This window comes from Gracilinanus agilis, chromosome 2, assembly GCF_016433145.1.
Source record: "Gracilinanus agilis isolate LMUSP501 chromosome 2, AgileGrace, whole genome shotgun sequence".
Lineage (NCBI taxonomy): Eukaryota > Metazoa > Chordata > Mammalia > Didelphimorphia > Didelphidae > Gracilinanus > Gracilinanus agilis.
The window spans coordinates 5,439,975-5,455,066 of record NC_058131.1 but is presented as its reverse complement, the minus strand read 5'-3'; positions in this window follow the sequence as shown (position 1 = coordinate 5,455,066).

The following is a 15,092-nucleotide window of genomic DNA, read 5'->3' as shown; positions in this document are numbered from 1 at the left end:
ATCTTTGTGGGTAGTTAGGCAGGGGAGAGGGGAGGAGATGAGGTGATTCCACCAGGACTCTCTCAGTCTAGGGTTTGTGCCTGCCCAGCCTGCCTCAGTACAGCACGGGCAGATGGGCCCGGCACAGGCTCCAGACGCGTGATGGCGACGGTGTGCCAGAGGGGGCACGTGGTCTGAAAGGTTCGCCAGTGCCGCTCTAGACCAGTCCTCGGTTGGATGGGGCTCCGGGATGGATTAGCCTGAAGGACCCTCAGAGATCTCCCAGGGGACCTCAGAGACCATCTCCTCCAGCCCTCTCATTGTGCAGTGAAGGAAACGGAGGCCTAGAAAGGAAAGGACTTGTCCATGGGCACGCAGAAATGAGAGGGAGTTCCAGGAGCAGGATTTGAACCCAGGCCTCCTTGACTTCAGAGTCTGCTCTCTCCATTGGGCCACAAGCCTCCTTAATTTATGATTGAAGAAATGGAGGCCCAGAGCAGGGAAACGATTTGCCCCAGATCTCCGGAGGAGTATTAGGATCCCGCTGGGCCATTTGGCTCCAAATCCCAGCATTCCTCCCACCTTCCCATCCTTAGAACCTTAGAGAAGGCCTCACAGCTGGCGAAGTCATTCATTCAGCACACGTTTATTAAGCGCCTACTGTGTTCCGAATCTGCTGTCAGACACTGACTGGCTGTGCAACCCTGGGGGAGTCATTTAACTCTGTCGGTCTCGGTTTCCTTTTCTGTAAAATGAGCCGGAGGAGGAAATGGCCAACCGCTCCAGGGTCTACCAAGAAAATTCCAATAATGTCAGGAAGAGTCAGACATAACTGAACAAAGAACAAAGGGGATGTGGGAGAGGGAGGGAAGAAGGGGGTGGGGAGAGAGAGAGAGACAGAGAGACAGAGACAGAGAGAGACAGAGGGAGGGAGACAGAGGGAGAGACAGAGAGACACACACACAAAGACACGGAGAGAGACAGAGAGGGAGACAGACAGACAGAGAGGGAGGTCCAGGCGGCTGGTTTCATGACTCCCCCCTGCGGGGCAGAGCCGGTCAGCCTTGGCCTGTGCTCGTGTTTGCTCAGTCTCTTGGCAGAGGCGGGTGGCCTGACCTTCTCCCCGTATTCTGGGTCCATTTGGGCCTGATGCAGCCCCTGGTGCCTGGTGGGTCGTGCGCTCAGGGGTGGCTGCAGGTCTGTGCGCTCTGCCTGGGCCCCAGCCGGCCGGGCTCCGGCCCCCCCTTCCTGTGTCCGGGCCCCCAAGACAGGCTCCTCATCTCCGGGGGCCCCCCAAGGCCAGGAGAGCCGTGTCAGAGGTGGGCAGGCCGGGCGGGGAGGGGGGACGCGTCCGCCCAGAGCCCGGCTTGGACCTGCTCTCGCAGCGTGGTCGGAGTCCCTCGGCCTCTCCGCAGGGCCGGCCTTGCAGTGCCCACAGCGGAGCGCCCACGCGTTGGGGCCTGAGGAGCCGGCGAGGCTCTCGTGGGGCCGCCCTCCCGGGAGGGTCTCGGAGCTCCCGGGGAGCAGACGATGGCCCCAGCCCCAGGCGGGAGTCGTAAAGGGCCGTCAGGAACTTCTTCCTTTTTAAGGGGCGCCTGAGCCGGGCCGCTGGGCCACAGGAAGGCGTCTGAGGCCACCCGGAGCTCCGGCCACCTGCGCTGCCCGCCGGCCCCTCTGATCTCCGCCTGGGGGAGGGGAGCCCACGGGCCGGAGGGAGCGGCGGGGCGGCCGGGCTCGCTCTGGCCTCCTGGGGACGTTTGTGTGGGAGACCAGCGAAGGGCAGGCTGCGGATCTCCCCTGGCGGGGAACAGGGTCGGGGCTCGATTCTCAGAATCTCCAAATGTCAGTAAAGAGGCAGCCTCGCAGGCCGGCTGGTCCATCTACGCCCCCTAAAGGGCTCCCCCTACAACCTAGCAGGCCGGGGCCCTGGCCTGAACACCTACACTAAGAGGCGTGGTACAGTGGAGGGGAATGATGGGGCTGGGACTCTGAGGGCCTGGGTTCGAATTCTGCCTCTGTCACGTATGGCCTGTATGACCTTGGGTAAGTCATTTCCCTCCTTCTCCATCCGTAACGGCAGGGGGTTGGACTCGATGCCCTCTGAGGGTCCTTCCTGGCCAGGCCACGGCGCCCCTTGGCACTTTGGCTTTTCCCTGCCCCGAGCCAGCTCTGGTCTCTTCAGAAGCTGCCCCCCATCGTGCCCGGGAGCGGGCTGGATGGCTCTGCCCTCTCTGGGTCTGGCTGTCCCGCAGACACCTTTGCCTGAGGCTTCTCTGCCCCCATCAGGGGCTTCCCTGCATTGTGGACTCGAGGCCCTGCCCCGGCTTGCCGTGGAGCCCCTGTTGGGACGTGGGCCCCGGGGAAGGGGCTTCCTGCGTCCTCCTTCCTCTGCCCGGCTTCTCTCTGGGGCTGGAGACCCCGAACGTGAATGCTCGTGAGTGTCTCCCCACCTCCCACCCCCGAGCCCTGGGACCGGTGGCCCCACTTTCCACATTCCACACAGGCGCTCCCCGTCTCGTCATCCTCCATGCTGAATTCTGGCGGCTCTGCGCCGTGTGAGATCAGCTGAAAGCGTGGCGGAGGGGGGCCGGGACCGGAGGGCTCTGGGAGAACGGAGGAGGGAGGCCGGGAGGAGCCTGAGGAGGAGAATCTCCTGTCTGTGGGTCTTCAAGCAGAGGCTGGGCGGCTCCTTGTTGGGGATCCCTCGAGGCTCCGTGGAGACCCCCTCCAGCTCTGCCAGCCAGCTTCTGTTGAGAGCCCTCTGGGGGAAGCCCACAAGGGTAAGAGTTAAAAATGAAAGGTTGGACTAAATGTGTAAAAATGTGGTCGCCAGAAATATATCACTCAGGTCAGGATGGCTTTTAGGGTAGTTTATTTACAAAAGGAGACAGAGTGAAAGTCAGGAAATGAGAGAGAGAGAGTTTAGATACTTACTCTGGCCTGTCCGCACCACGCAGGGCTTCAGAGGCCCCAGCGAAGAGGGGCCCAGAAGTAAACTAAACAAGGGTTCTAGCCTCGAGGCCTCCTCCCAAACAGAGGCCTCTCTGAAGTGGTCCCTCCAGGAAGCCAGGAAAGGGAGTCGGTCTTTTCACTCACCCACGTGGTAGTTCAAAGGGAGAGAGTCAAGAACGGTCTCACCAAATTTCAGAGTTTCAGGTCCACAAAGCAGATCCTTCACCAGCCTCCAACTCTGAACTCCAAAGAACTGACTTCACAGGACGTTGCCGCTGCTTTTAAAGACACTTCTTTGTGTCACTTCCTGTGCCTTCCTTCCACTTTACGTGGACCAATTGTAGCTTTAGCCTTGCTTAGGACTGCCCCGGGGTAGTCAGTTGTTTCTGATTCATCACCCACTCTAGCACATGTGGGTCACAGACCTTCCCATACTTAAGGATAAGTGGGGTGTACACACTTCTGGTGATTAAATCTAAGGGTGGGCGAGGGGAGAGTTCATCCCATCTTCACACAAGTGGAGGGGCGGCGGTGGATGGAGGGCCAGGTGACCCGGTCCCTGGAATCCTGGACCCTTTGCATAGAGAGGCACCTCCAAGGCTGAATGGTTCGTGAAGTTGTCCAATACAGAAACGCTGTCTAAATACCCTAACAAGTGGCCATCCGGTTTCTGCTTGGTTACCTCCAGGGATGAGGAGCTCAGTGGCACACAATCCATTTCACAGTGTTAGGAAGTGATAGCATAGACTCCCACAGCTTTCAGTTTAACTCTTTGGGCCTCGTCCTTCTGGGGCGAGAAGGCCGCTGTTTTGTCCTTGCTCTCTGGCCAGCTGCCTTCCCTTCCTGGCCCTGAGCCTCCTAAATCACGGCCTCCCTCCTTCTCCCTATGAGGTTTGCCCTCTTCTGGACGGCACAGCTTTGCCCACATCCTTCTGTAGCGGGCCATAGAGGTGGCCTTTCGTAGTCTGGACTCTGGCCGTGGTGTGGTCAGGCGTACCACCAGAGGCAGACCGAGAGATCACGCATGTTTTCGCCACAGAAACCCACAGACCAGAGAAAAGCTGAAGACTGCACCAGCGGTTTTTGGTTGCAGTATTGCCCCGCTAACTCGAGTTTTTGGAGCATTCGCACGAGTCGTTCTAGTCTTATCTTAGGCTTAGACCTACAGTCAGTTCTTTAAACCCAAGCCCAGGGATTAAATTTCATTCTCTCCTTTGATTCTCACGGCCATTCTGTGGTGCAGCCGTTATTATTGTTCCCGTTTCACAGATGTGGAAACTGAGGCCAATGAAGGTGAGTGATTTTCTCAGGGTCTCATAAATGTCAAAGTGGGATCGGAGGTCCTGTAGAGGTCCAATCTGAGAACGTGCTCTAGCTCTCGGGATCGAAAGGTAAAGAGGAATTGGACCCGACGGTCTCCGAGGGTCAATCCAGTCAATTCTGCCCGCATCTGTTAAGCTTCTGCTATTAACGTGTAATGTGTTTCCCCGCCTGGCATCATCCCTGGGTCACGGACACAGTCTGGCCCCAGCCCTGCCTCCCTGAGCCTGGCTTGGACTTTGCCTTGAGGACAGTCATTTCCTGTCTTTTAGGGCCCCTCCTCACCCTCAGGGCACACAGGAAGCTCCTGGGGTCAGGGCTGCCTTGTTACCCCAGTTACCCCAATTATCCCAGTTAACCCAGTCACCCCAGTTATCCCAGTTACCCCAATTATCCCTGCCTGGGCTCAAAATTAGAACCGAGACCAGGGGATGTCAGAGCTGGGAGGGGCCTGGAGAGAAGAGAAAACTTCCTCCAGTATCACACAGAAAGCTAGTGGCAGTGCTAGGACTTGAACTCGGGGCTTCTGCCTTCTAGTTGCAGCTTCTCCAGACTCTCAAGTGATCCATCCTCAGCCAAGAGACCTGGGGGGAAGGGCAGAGGGATGGCGGAGCCGTAAACAGGGAGCAGGAAGAGCTGGATCTGGCCTCGAGGGTTTACAAAAATCCGAATGGATGCCGTGGGGGGGGGCCCAGAATCTCTGGCCTGGAAGCGCCCGGCTGGGGCACCCGTTAATTCTGTTGATTCTCCAGAAAAGGCTCACAATGCTAATCAAACTTCAAAGGCCTTTTCAGAGAGCTCGTTGGGGAGCATTTCCCAGCATGCCCTTAATCAAATCCAATCCCAGCTAGGACAAGGCGCCCCTTTTAGACCCCCAAGTGACCCCTCAGCTTTGGCTCGAGGATCTCCAGGGAGGAGGAATCACCCGCTGCAAGGCGGCCCATTCTACGTTGGGGCAAGTTTCTGTACAAGAAGCTGATTTGTCCCCGCGGCATTGAGTCCAAGTTTGGCTCCTGGCTCTGCCCTCTGGGGCCAGACGGAGCAAGTCCAGGCCCCTTTCGGGGTCCCAGCCTGCCTTCCAGCCCCTCCGTCTCTCCTCTCCAGGCCAAGCAAGCCCCGTTCTGTGACCTGGAGACGACTGACGTGGCTTCTTCCCTGATCCGGAGCCCCTGAGGTTCTGCCTTTCAGCTCTTTGGTTTGATGAGAAAAAACCAGAGAGCCGCGCTGACATGCCCACTTTTTAAGGAGGCAAATTCTCCGAGGCCCCTCCTAAGCCATCGCCCCCATCAAGGACTAGACAGAGTCTTCGGTGCTTCCATCGAGAGGAAATCCACAGACGCGCCGCCTTCTGGAGACGAAACCCAAGCGAGCCTTTTGGGAGCAGCTCTGGTGTGGCTCCTGGAAGAAAGAAAGCCCAGGACGGGAGCCCCTTCGAGGCCCAGCTCCACCTCGCCATTTCTCTGGGTCTCTTCTATTCCTGTTCTCCTGCCCTCCAGAACCAGGCACCTCCTCCTCTCCAGGGCTCTGGAAAGGCCATCCATCCACCTCTCCTGTCTCCCGTCTCCTCCAGGCCCTCTCGTCCCCCATCGTCTGGACCTTGCATCCAGAAGTCCTCCTTCTCCCCTGATGCCTCCTTCTGGTCCCAGCTAGCCTCAGGGCGCCCCTTTTTGATCTCAGAATACCCAGATGTTGAAAGACCCAAAGGGAGCCCTGCGCAGGATCAAGGTTCCAAGGGAACAAATCGATTCCTTCCTATCGTTAACAAGATGGAAAAAAACCTGGAAAACGAGGGAATGTCCTTTGGGGAATAGCTGAAGAAACTGTGGTATCTGCTGGTGATGGAATATTATTGTACTCAAAGGAATAAAGAACTGGAGGAATTCCATGTGAACTGGAAAGATCTTCAGGAAGTGATGCAGAGTGAAATGAGCAGAACCAGGAGAACATTGTACACAAAGATGGATACACTGTGGTAAAATAGAATGTGATGGACTTCTGTACTAGCAGCAATGCAATGACCCAGGACAATTCTGAGGAATTTATGGAAAAGATGCTGCCCACATTCAGAGGAAGGACTGCAGGAGTGGAAACAAAGAAGAAATACAACTGCTTGAACACAAGGGCTGAGGTGGGTGTGACTGGGGATGTAGACTCTAAAGGACCACCCTAGTACAATTATCAATGATATGGAAATGTCGTGATCAATGACACAGGAAGAAACCAGCGGAAATGCGCATCAGCTATGGGGGAGGGGGAGGGGAAAGTAAGAACATGAATCATGGAACCATGGAAAATCTTTCTAAAAAAAATTAAAATACTAAAAAAAAAGAAAAAGAAAAAGAAAAACCACAGCAGCTCTCCTTTGTTCCTGTCTCTTGTCTCCCATCAGCTGCCGGACTTGGATTCTCTCTTTCTTCAGAGTCTCTTCCCTTCCAGCCTAGAGTCAGAGCTTAGGAGTGGATCCAAGGCAGGAGAGCAGGAAGGGCTGGGCCACAGGGATGAAGTGACTTGCCCAGGGTCATGCAGAAGGTAGCGGAGGCCAGATTTAAACCCAGGACCCCCCATCTCCACGCCTGGCTCTCTCTGTCTCCTGAGCCTCCACGCTATCCCCATGTCTGACTTTTACGAAGCTCACCGTCCTTCTCCCTCCTCACTCACCCCTCGGCTGCTTGCGGTCCAGCTTCTGACCGTAGCCCTCCGGAAAGCTCTTCTCTTCCTACTCCTGGGCCCCTCCGCAGCATTGGAGGGTGGTGGGTGGCCACCTTGTCCTGCTGGCTCTGGACACACCATCTTCCCTTGGTTCTTCTGCCTCTCTGGATGATCCTTGATCTTCCCCCCCTTTAAACCCTTGTCTTCCATCGTAGACCAATACAGCTCCGAAGCAGAAGAGCAGTAAGCGCTAGACAGTGCCCAGAGTCAGTTAAGAGACATCGGAGGCTGGATTTGAACCCAGGATCTCCTGTCTCTAGGCCAGGCTCCCCCTGGCTCTTTGGTCTCTTTTGGGGGCACCTTTTCTCCTTGTGCCCAGTAAGTACATCCAGGAGCTTTCTGGAAAGCTTCTGCCCTGGGCACATCCCCCCAAATTGTGACAGAACCCTCGGAAAGCCACCAAAATCTTCTGAACTTTCTAGTGAAGCTACAGTGAACCTCAAGAAAAGAGCTGCCGGAAGGGGAAAGGGTGGTCTTAGAAGGAGTGAGTTCCACGTCTCTGAAGCTCCCTGGAGCAGCTGAGATGCTGCGGTGGATGGAACGCCAGTCTTAGAGCTGGAAAAGTGAGCTTAGACATACTTGGGCAAGTCACTTCACCCCTGTTGGCCTCAGTTTCCTCATCTGTAAAGTGGGGATCATGATAGTATCCTCCCCGCCAAGTGGTTACAAGGCGTACTTGAGGGGTTCCTGGCCCATAGGAGGGGCTCTGCCAATGAGGGCCGTTCTCTGCCCGGCGCCCTTCCTGCTGTGGCCGGCTGCTGTCCCCACAGCCACTGAGGATCGCCTTCCCCACTCAGGGCTCGCAGCCCCTTGGGGAGGAAGGGAGTAGGGGCGACCTTCTCCTTTTATAGAAGGGGAAACTGAGGCACCCTTCCCTGGTGGCAGAGGCCAGAAGAGCCTGGACCAGGCTTCTAGCCTCACTCCCTGGGGAGGAGGGTGGGCTGGGAGGCCGGCCTCTGTGCTGTGTAAGGGCTCAGGACGGCCCGGTAGCCGGAGCAACAGAAAGGAAGCGGCAGCCTAACCTGGACCAGATGTTCCCCCGCCAGAGGCCGGCCTGCAGCAACATCAATGCACTTCCTCCTGCGGGAGTCGCCATTTTTCATGGACAACAAAGTGACTTGTCACTGGCCGGCCCTCGTCCTGGGGGGCCACGGCCGGATACAGGATGTGACAGATTGCCAAAGGAAATTCATTAATTCAAACCATTTACGGCCCGTGGATGAGGCCTGGCTGGCCCGGGGACGTGGGGGCAAGAAGGGGGAGCTGCCCCCCCAAGCCCGGGCAGCGGGCCGGGGGCTGGAGAGCGGATGGGCTCGGCCCTCTCCCCCGAGCCCAGGTTCAAGGCGGGGAAATGAGCTCCTGGATGGCCCCTCGGCCTCTGGCCTCGACCTCTGCTCTTCTGGAGGCTCGAGGCCCGGGAGGCTGAGGTGGGGGGCCATCAGGGGAGAGCCTGGGCTGGGAGGAGCCCCGAGGCGAGAAAGCCGGGTTGTACAGTGGTCAGCAAAGCTGCTCCGGCCTGGAATTCTGACCCCCGAGCTCAGGAGAGGGGAGGGGCTCGGGAGGCCGTCCAGGCCAAGCCGGTGTTTTAGGGAGGCTGACACTGGGGCCCCGAGGAGGGGTCTGCAGGGGTCCTGCAGGGGCGTGTGGTGAGGCTGCTGTAAGTCGGGCCCTCGGACCCGAGCGAGGGGTTTGGGCTATACGTGGCTGCTCCGCCTCACGGGGGTGTGCAGGGAGTCTCTGAGCCCCCCGTCTTGTGGTCTCCTGTCTGCTGTGGGAGGGGACGGCCGTCTCCCAGAGAGCGAGGTGGGGGTCCTCGGGCCTCGGTCCTCAGGCTGGGGTGCTGGCCCGGCTCCCCCATGGCTGGCGGCCCCCTCGGGTCGTGGCTCTGACGGACGTAGGAGCGGAGGCGTGAGGCCTCCCCGAGGCATCATGCTGGGGTCTGCTGGGGGGGAGGCTGGGCCTCCGCCATCTTGGCTCTGGGTCCAGGCTTGGAACCTCCCGTCAGGGTGGGATCCCGGAACACGGACCCGGGACCGCCGGAGCTGGGAAGAACCTTAGAACAGAGAACCAGGAGCTGCGGAGATGCCCGAGAAACGTCAGGTTGGATACCCAGAGCCGGGAGGGGGCCGCCTGCCGGACGGGGCTCTCCCTCCCTGGTGTCCTGCGCTGGAGGCCGGACGGCTGCTTGTTGGCCGAGCCACGCTGGGGATTCCTTGTTCCGGCTCAGTTGGACGAGAGGGTCCCTTCCAACCCTGTGGTTCTGGGGGGCCTCTCTGGGCCTCGTCCTCGGTCTCCCCCTCCGAAAAATGGGGCTTGGGGTGGGCCTGGCACGTAGGAGGCGCCCCATGAACACCGGCTGCCGTCGAGCTTCCCGTCCCTCGTGAGGCCTCCGAGATGTCCCCTCCCCAGCCAGCCTTGCTGGAGTGACCGGGAGAGGGGGCCGGGGACGGCCGGTGTCCAGAAGGACTTTGGTGGTCACAAAGGCTGCGCCATGCCTGGAATCTGCCTCCTGGAGCCTGGAGCTCCGGCCCCTGCGCCTGCTTCCCGCCAGTGACTTCCTCCAGTGGGCCGGCTGGGACCCCCTCGGGCCATCCTCGCCCCAGTCAGGGACAGACGGGGAGCCTCGGGGAGCCCGGGGTCAGCCAGCCTCCCGGCACGTGGGCAACTGCCCGTCACTCCCAGCAGAAATGACTTGGACGGATCGGGGGTCCCCCAGAGGCGCCGCGGGCTGGGCCCTGCTTGACGGCTTCTGGCTAGATGTGTCGGGGCTCAGCGGGACGGCCCGGCCGACTGGCCGCGGGCACGCCGGCTCCAGCCCGTCCCACGAGAGCCTGACGCAGTCGGGGAGTTTCCCTTTATCCCGGGGGGAGGGGGAGCCGCGAGAACTGCTGACGTTCGAGGTGATCCGGCGAAGCGGCCCCCACTTTGGAGCCCTCCGTCGCCTGGAGAATGCCCGCCTCCATGATGGCCTTGGGACAGACCTCGTCGGTCTCTTGGGACCCCCCTTCAGTCAATCTCTTCCCCTTCCTGTAACAAAGGGGAAAGGAATGAGGGAATCCTCGCTGTTCAGCAGAACCAGCCCGAGAACCGCCGAGCCCGAGAGGCCCCTCTGCAGCGTGGGCCGAGGCTGGGCCACTTCCCCGGCCAGAGCTCCATCTTGGTCATCACCGCAGCATTCGGGTTCTTGGTTTTCCTCCACAGACGCTGATGGACTTCGGGGCTTTTGACTTCATTCTGCATCTGTTCTGAACACGTCGTCGTTGTCTGCTTCTCGGGATCCAGACTCGGAGATTCCTCTAATTTTTTACACTTTATCGGTTTCTCTTGCTTAATAAGAACCCTTGTTTCTTCCCCCCTCAGTGCAGAGTCACCCATCGCTTAGAACAACAAATGTTTTAAAGGCTTTGGAAAGGCCCCCACAGAGCAGTATCGCTCTACCCACTTTTCAGATGAAGAAACTGAGGCTCCGCACTCGGGCCCTCTTCTCCAGGGCTTTTTCTACAGCGCGGCTTTCCCTTTGTTGAAAGGAAGATCTTCAGAAAATGGAGTAAAATAATTGGGCTCCGATTTGGCAGATGATTTCTTGGAAAATACAAATTCATCTGATTCTCGAAGATGCAGGCGAGCACAGGCGGCACAACAGGATCCAGGCTTACTTCCTTGGTTCTGGGAATGCTGCTGGGCCGGCCTGCTCTGGCTGCGGCGGGGAGAAGCAAAGGAGCGAGCCTGCAGAGGCACAGAGAGCCGCCCGGCACGGCTCGGGCTGGAGCACAAGGCCTGAAAGAAGCCCGCCGGGGGGAGGACGTCAGCGCTTTGTCGGGAATGAGAACCGAGTCCAGCCCTCCCGTCTTCGACTCGAGGAGCCCAAGGAGTGGGCGAGAATCGAGAACCTCCCCTTTCCGACTCGTCACGGGCGGGACGCTCTGGGCTAGTCCATGGGCCACTGTTGGAAGGAGGCCACCAAGAGGAAATGAACTGGGTTCTGAGACAACCGGAGGTGGGCCAAGAGAGGCAGGACCCCACTCCAGGTGGGATGGGAGAACGCCCACTAGGGCCCAGAACCCACAGGTCTTAGGTGGGAACTTCAGCCCTACTTGTGAGACCTCCCTCATCTCGTGAATCTGTTTTCTCATCTGTAAAATTGGGGAGAAGGAGGACTTAGAGCAGGTATGGTGAAGAACATGTCTACGAAAAGGCTTTGTTCATGGCGAAGCCCAGGGGAAAACCATTCATTTATTCATGCGGTCGTTCCACCAACGTGTACTTGCCAACCGAGCAAGGATTTACTAAGATCCTCCTATACACCAGGTACGACACGTTGCACGGCCCCGATGGAGTGCCGGAGAGACTCAGAGTTGAGGGAAGCCACGTACGGCTCACTAAGAGGGGGAGACCCCAGCACAGGGGCCGAACACCCGGGCAGAACCCCGGGAAGCATCACGGCTTAGGAGACCGGAATCCCGCTGCAGTCAGGAAGCCGAGGCCCAAGTCTGGTCTCTGGAACATGCTGGCCCTGGCACGGCAGCTCTCTGACAACAGATGCACAGAAGGGGTTACCTTCAGGGAGAGACGGAGCTTCCTCCTCCCAGAGTTCTCCAGACCCAGGAGCCTCTCCCGGCTGCTTATCTCTACATCCATCATCTCCCTATCCATCTCTCATCTGTCTATCTAGCCTGTCTCTCCCAGCTGTTTATCTATTTGTCTGTCCATCCATCCATCCATCCATCCATCCATTGCTCCTATCTCTCTTTACCCATCTCTCTCATTTATCCATCTAAATATCTGTCTACACACCTATCTCATCTGTCTATCCATCATCTATATCCTTCATCTCTTATCCATCCATCCATCCATCCTTCTCTTTCTCTGCCTGTCTACCCATCCTTCTATCCATCCATCTATCCTCCCATCCTTCTCTCTCTCTACTTATCTATCCATCCATCCATCCATTGGTCGGCCTACCTGTCTCCTTGGCTGTCTATCCGCCCAGCCCCCCACCTCTCCTCTCTCTCCATCTTTCTTAGTTCTGTCTCCCCAGCTCTCACCCGTCTCCTTCTGTCTGCCGCCATGGCTGCGCCTCGGGGCCTGGCTCTGGCTCTCTGTAGGGCCTCATCTCCCACCACCTTCCAGGGCTGTTCGGGGATTTGTGTCGGCCGCCATCCTTCTGACCGACAGCCAGAGGGGGGCAAAGGCCGCCCGGCCTGACCTCCTCGTTTTTCAGGTGCGCCACATTGCACAGCACATTCGGAACGTGTGCGAGATCTTAGAGACGTTACACCCATCATAGAAGAAGAGAGGCAGGTCACAGCCGTTCATGGCTCTGGACGAGAGACGAACTCTTTACCACCAGCAGAGCAATTACAAAAGGTAAACTAAGTCACTGTGATGACTAGGCGTTGCCAAGCAACTGAATCCACAAGATGAATCGTATCCAAGGGGGCAGCTGGGTAGCTCAGTGGATGGAGAGCCAGGCCTAGAGATCGGAGGTCCTAGGTTCAAATCTGGCCTCAGACACTTCCCAGCTGTGTGACCCTGGGCAAGTCACTTGACCCCCATTGCCCACCCTTACCACTCTTCTGCCTTGGAGCCAATACACAGTATGGACTCCAAGACGGGATGTGGGGGTTTAAAAAAAAAAACAAAACAAAAGATGAATCATATCCCATGTTTCTGGTAAGGATTTGCTATCCCAGATAGGTAGAGTCAACATGTGTGCATATGCATGCATGTGTGTGTGCGCGTGTGTGTGTGCGTGTGTGACTAACAGCTGTTCTCCAGGAGAGAAAGTGCACAAAGAATACAAGCAGACGCTTCTCAAGAGAAGAACCCCAAAGGATTCGCCACGAAACAAAGGATGCTCTAGAGCGCTAAGAAGGGAGAAGCCAATCACGGCTCTGCGCTTTCCCTTTGTACCCTCCACATTGGCCAAAATAGCAACAGGGCTAAGTCAGGCAGACCCGCATTCCAATCAGGCCTCTGACATTTCCTATTCACGTGACCCTAGACAAGTCCTTTCACTCTGCCTCCGTTTCTCATCTGTCAGAGGAGCCAGAGAAGGAAACGGCAAACCACGGCTCTCTCTTAGCCAAGAAAACCCAAGCGGCCGTGTGGAGTGACCCCGAAGCGTGCCTGCCGGACGCCCGGTGTCCACACACAGGGATGCCAGGGACACTGTGGGACCAAAGGGAAGAGTGAGCGCAGGAAGGCGCCTCCTGCTTTCCTGCACCATCCATCCCTGTCACTGCCCCCCTCCCTGGCATTCCCGGGCATCAGAGAAGTGCCGCGGCCCCAGAGCCTCTGCCGTGCTGGCCCACCGTCTGCTGCTGGATCTCTGGACCGAGCCGGGGCGGTCCTTGGAGAAGCCTTTCACCCGGGCAGAACCTGCCAGGTCCTCTTCCTTCCCAGCATCTCCCTGGCATTGGCGGGGTCTGAGGATGGTGCCTAGGAGGGCTGGCATTGGGAACCATGTGGAGAGAGCCCAGCCCCACCACAGGAAGGGACTGCCTTCCAGCCACCATTCCATGCCAAAGTCACCTCCTGACTGGCTCATCTCCCACCACCTTGCCTTTGTCCAGTTGTCTCTCTGCATGGAAGGTGTTCACTCCTCCCCTCCACCTCTTAAAGGACTCCCTTCCTTCGAAGTCTAGCTCAGGGGCCAGCTAGGGCTCACGGGGAGGGCTAGACCCCGAGGCGGGCAGACCTGAGCTTAAATCTGGCCTTAGATCGTTCCTGGCTGGGCAAGTCATTTAGTCTCCTTGAGACTCCCTTTCCTCCTCTGTAAAATGGGCATCACCACAGCAGGGTCTTCGTGTGAGATGTGTGTGAAGTCCTTGGCGAGCCTCACAGTACGACGCCCAGGCTAGCTTGGGTTACTGCCGTTATCCTTGTTGCTGCGAATCATCAGCCTTGTTGTCTGCCCAGGGCTTTTGTGCTCTCTCGCACCTGTTAGTCCTGGCATCCTCCTCAGATCCCGAGCTGCCCCGCCACCCTGGGAGCGTCCACCAGGCAGGCCGCGGGGGCTCTGGGACGGTGAAACAGCCCCGACCGCTCACGGTTCACTCAGCAAGGCACCTGCGCTCAGCTGGGGTGAGGGGGAAACCTGGGGGCCTTTCCCTCACTCTAGAACCAAAGCAGTGGCCCGCCCCCAAGAGGAAGCCCGCCAAGCTCGGCTTTGGGGTTTCTCCCAGGATTCCTTGGGGGGAGGGGCACACGGCGGTCACGAGAGGCTCCTGGTAGGATGCCTGCAGGTGAGTGTGGGCGGTCAGGAGGCCTTCTGCTGGCCTTGCCTTGGAGTAAAAGGAGGTTTCTAGGTTGGAGAAGATGCCCACCAACGAGGGAAGGAGGCCCCGGCCTGTGGGAGCAGAGCGAAGCCGGCTGGCCAGGGAGAGCCAGAGCCCTTCTCGCCTCTCGGCTCCATCTTTGGGAGTCTGGGATGGGGGAAGCATTTCCTGGGCCTGCAGGACGTCCAGAGCTGAGCCATCCCTCGCACCGGCTGGGCTGTGTACTTTCCTTCTCCCTGGCCAAGGTCCCAGCTGTGGCATGAGCTAGGCCTTGGCTCCTGTTCCCCGGGGTGTCGGGACTTGGGTGCAATGAGCCCGGGAGCAGAAGAAAGGGAGTCTGACCCTTCCCCTGCGTGGTCGGCCTCGGCCAGGCCTGTGTAGGCAGAGGCGGGGCTCAGGGGGAGATGGAGGAAGTGGGCTGCTGGCCCGTCCTTGGAGCTCGGGGGCTGCCATGGGTTTTAGGAATACCTCGTGTTTTGGATGGCCTGCATCCCCCCTTCTCTGTGCCCCTCCGGGCTCAGCCTCAGCTCCTGGGGCTTCTCCCCCCCAAACCTCCACCGTCCCCTTAACACCCTCTCCCTGGAACATGCCGAACCCCATTTCCCTCTCGGTGAGCTCTTCCTGGGGCCTCTATTCCGAGGAGGGGCTCGGCTCAGCCTTTCTGGCCTCCGGAAGAGGCCTCGTACCTGCTTGCTGGCCCGGCGGCCAGCCCTGCTGCTAAAGAAGGAAGATGTAGCTCTGCAGAACTTCTCAACCTACCAGCCCCGGACTGGTGACTGGGGCCTCCTTCCCGGTGAGCCTCTGCCTCTCCAAAGAGGGTGGGGGGCGGACAGGAGAGGGGAGGGCCGGGCG